The 4268-nt window shown below is 39.9% G+C and overlaps 1 long non-coding RNA gene across 1 annotated transcript; it reads left to right on the forward strand.

Moving 5' to 3' along the window:
* The first annotated feature begins 301 nt into the window (after positions 1–301).
* LOC101042489 (uncharacterized) lies at positions 302–3117 on the forward strand. The gene is made up of 2 exons (XR_165977.2): positions 302–564; positions 2846–3117. It is a non-coding gene; the product is annotated as an uncharacterized LOC101042489 (long non-coding RNA).
* The last annotated feature ends 1151 nt before the right edge of the window (positions 3118–4268 follow it).

Raw genomic sequence — 4268 nt, forward strand, 5'->3', positions numbered from 1 at the left:
ACTTCTGACCAGAACTAAAGTCACTGCAGCAAAGAGAACAGTCCCAGAACGCAGACAAAGCTAGGTCAATGAGACATGCGTTTAATTGTTTGTATTTTGTTAACCGCACATTTTGCCTCTACAAATGCTGTTGTTGCCTCATTTACAGGGTGCAGCACTCTCTCCTGTGAATTTCTCAATGGATTAAGGAAGAGAATGTCTGAATCTCTAATCTTTGATAGGTCATACAGTCACCCACTGTAGGCAATAGTCTTCTAACGGGTCCCAGTCACTCAGTATTGTATTCACAAACCACGTGACTACTACCCATATTCTAGGTCCTTTTCATTTAATCTTGAGGTTGCCATGTTGAGAGGAGCGAAAGGAGATTTCTGTATCCATTAGCCAAGATTGTCTCAAACAAATCCCAGGAAGATGTTTTGAAAGAAGAATCTATCAGGCTTACGACTCAGTTCTCAACAGCTTCTTCAGGATCTTTCTTTTAAAACATTATCTTAAAGTCATGCATCATAGCACTAAAAAAGCTAAAAGAATGTTAAAATTGCACAAAATCCAACCATGTCAGTAAGTACAGCTATTTCCATTTATTCCTGTTCAGAACTCGTCCACTCAAAAACATAATTTTATATAATTTAAACCATAGTATAGGTATAATTTGATTGTTCAGCCTAAAATTACACAATAAATATTATTTCTATGTTGCAAAATAAGCCTCAAATCTATCATTTTAATGGCTGCATAATATAGTATTATAGTCCATGATATTGTCATCTATGTAACCATTCCTGTACTGTTCCAATTGTTTCCAACCTCTCAGTATTGTAAACAATGCTAAAATGAAGACTCTTCATGTATGCAGTTTTTTCCTTCTTTAAGACTATTTTCTTAGCTTATATTCCCAGAAGTAGGATTATAGAGTCAATTGGTATGAATATTACAGAGTTTTTAATTCAAATTCATGTAGTTCTTTCTAAAAATATCCTACTATTGTAACATTGCTGTCTTCTAAGTGTATGTAACACTTTCACCAAGATCTCATTGTTACTGTCACTGTGCTATGGACTGAATTGCATCCCCACAAAATTCCTGTTTTGAAGCCCTAAACCCTAGTGTGATAATATTTGGAAAAGAGGCCTTTGGGAGGTAATTAGTTTTATATGCGGTCATGAGGATTGGGTTCCCATAATGGGATTAGTGCCCTTACTTCTAAAAAAAAAAAAAAAAAGACACCAATGAGCTTGTTTCTCTCTCTCCAACGTGTGAAGATACAATGAGCAGACAGCCATCTGCAAGCCAGTAAGAGAACCCTCACCAGAAACAGAACCTGCTGCCACCATGATCTTGGACTTTCCAGATCCAGAACTGTGAGAAATAAATGTTGTTTAAGCCAGCTGCTCTATGGCATTTTGTTACAGCAGCCTGAGCTAATTAATACACATTACATTTTCTGTTTTTAAATCTGGTTGGTATAAAACCTTATTCCCTTTCCATTATTTGATTGATCCATTTGAACTTTAATCACCTATTTACCTGTTACTTCAATTTACCTATAATGTTTCAACGCCTCTATTTATAAGTGCAATTGAAAGTTGACACAGGTTTCTGTGGGGATAAAATGAACAGTGGTATAGACTGGCCATTACAAATAGAGATAGTATCTGTGAGGGGGGATGCAGAAGTGGGATAAAGGATCTAACTTATATTTTCTTACCTTATTGATTCATGATTTTTTGAGCATCCACAATGTGGTAGTTATTGCATTAGGTGGACAGAAACAGAAGAGCAGAGAAAAAAATTGGTTTCCTGCTCTCACATACCTTTTAATCTCATGAGGGAACTGAATCAGAAAAAAAGGAAATTATAATACCACATGAGAAGACTGTGTTGAAAATAAGCTCAGGGATTAAAGAAGCCCAGTGAAGGAGGGGTCGAATCACATATCAACAGAGAAAGGAAGGCATCCAGTTAAAGGTGACATCAAAACGGAAACGGGGCAAGCTAAAGTTGGAAAGATGAAGAGGAAGGCAGGCCGTGGTGGCTTACACCTGTAATTTCACCTACTTGTGAGGCTGAGGCTGGAGGAACCCTTGAGCCCAGGAGTTTGAGACCAGCCTAAACAACACACCGAGACCCCATCTCTATAAACATATATACATGCATACATACAACACAGTAAATAAAGCTAGCCAGGTGTGGTGGCACATGCCTGTAGTCCCAGCTAATAGGGAAGCTGAGGTAAAAGGCTTGAGTCCAGGAGTTTGAGGCTGCAGTGAGCTATGATCATGCCACTGCACTCAGATTGGGTGACAGGATGAGACCCTGTCTCTAAAATTAAAAAAAGGAAGAAAGATGAAGCAGAAACCTGGAAGAAGATAGGATATAATAGGAGGAACTAGAGAGAATACTAAATAGAGGCAAATAACATGGGCAAATGCTCAGAAGCAAAAGAGAGCTAGCCCACATACAGAAAGGAAGAGCATAACATGGCTTGCTGGAGCTTCCAGCAATCAAATATGGGCGAGATGATTCCCAGATCCTTTATTCCACTCCTGCCCCACAACCTCATGGATGCTATCTCTATCAGTAGAGGCCACACTGCACCACTGTTCATTTCATCCCTATATAGCAACCTCTGCCAATTTTCAATTGCACTTGCAAATTGAGAAATTGAAAACCTGTGTTGCTTCTGGGTTGATATGGAGTGATAAGCCGGGAACATCTGACTAGGCATGATTTTCTTTATGTGTTGGAACAGAAAAGAATCTGCAGAGATAGGCAACACACAACAAATTGCAAACCCAGCAGTGACTATAAAAGCGTGGACTGTCTTGTGTCTCCACCCCAGGCAAGCCTGCTCAATTCATTTCTTCAGACATCACTCCGAAATTGCCAGAGTGGTTTCCCACTGACAGACTTCATCACTGTACTGTACATCTCTTCACTACCAAGTGGGACATGCGACAGAGACAAAAAGAGAAGTGGATTTACTGTGCTGGGAAAGTTAAGCACACACTGGGTTGGAATTTCATTTCCCCTGAATTAGAAGCTCTGGCTCAGCACGGGTGGCATGGTGATGCTCCTTTAATAACACAAAATAAATAAAACATGGAAAAGTTTTCCCAGTTTGCTTTGGGGGACGTTCATGCATACATTCTCTGCCTCTCTCTCCTCTCTAGGAACATTGGACAGTCTCTTATTGCCTTTGTGCTACTTCAGAGCTGCAGGGATGACCTTAGCCTTAAATAACGTCAGTAAATGTTTGAATCCCTAAGGAAACAACCCCTGAAGCCTCAACAAATCCATAATTTTATCAAGTCCCAAGACGTGGGGAGGAGAGAAAACACACCAAGCTTATAGTAACTTGGGTTGGGTGATCCCTGGGACACATCTCCTCTGTGAGACTAGTGATGTGCCTGAGAGAGGACAGGTAAGTCCTGTCTGAGCAGCATTCTCCTCGCGGCCCATCACAGCTTCAGGAGCTTCTATCCAGGTCAAGGATAGAAGGTTTCTGTTGTGATGGTGTGGCCTAGCAAAAATTACATTGTAATTTCTAATCCTGCCCTTTGCTCACTCCAACCACAGGGAGCTCACAACCTTTCAGGGGTTCTTATCTTATCTCAAGCTCAACCCCCAACTGGCAAAGGGATTTTGAGAGGCAATGGAGAATACAGTGGCTTTCTGGTTTTAGGGTATTTTTTTTTTCTTTAGCATACAACATGTTTTAAGTACTGTATATATGTTACTAATAGAAGGGTGTTTTATGTAAGTCACTCCTTAAAATCTCAATATTCAACAACTTCCACCAAGAGGTGTACCACTATCACTTACCAACTTAGAGGCACCTCCTCTTTTAACCTTGTTCTGACCTAATTTTCTCCTGATACGACTGACCAGGCATTTTGCTGTACTCAACAAGCCCTTTGTTTTAATAGCCCTATAACTGTTTCTTGAATTTATTCATTTACATGCCTAACTTTTCTTCCAAACTATAAGCTACTTGTGGCTGCTTGCATTTTCCAAAGATGGCCATGACAGTATCTCCTATTATACCCATTATTCTACAGTGTGACCTGACACACCTTCTATTAAAAAATAGGATCTAGGTCTTTTTCCTTGGACTCTAGCTGGGCTTGTAAGTTACATGTAACCAAGACAACGCAATGGAGTTATTCCGTCTAACTTCTGAGAAAAAGTCAGAAAAGATTACACAACTTTCTTACAGCTAACACATCCTCCTTTGGAATCACATAGTAAGTTCGACTACTACA

This window comes from Saimiri boliviensis, chromosome 14, assembly GCF_048565385.1.
Source record: "Saimiri boliviensis isolate mSaiBol1 chromosome 14, mSaiBol1.pri, whole genome shotgun sequence".
Classification (NCBI taxonomy): domain Eukaryota; kingdom Metazoa; phylum Chordata; class Mammalia; order Primates; family Cebidae; genus Saimiri; species Saimiri boliviensis.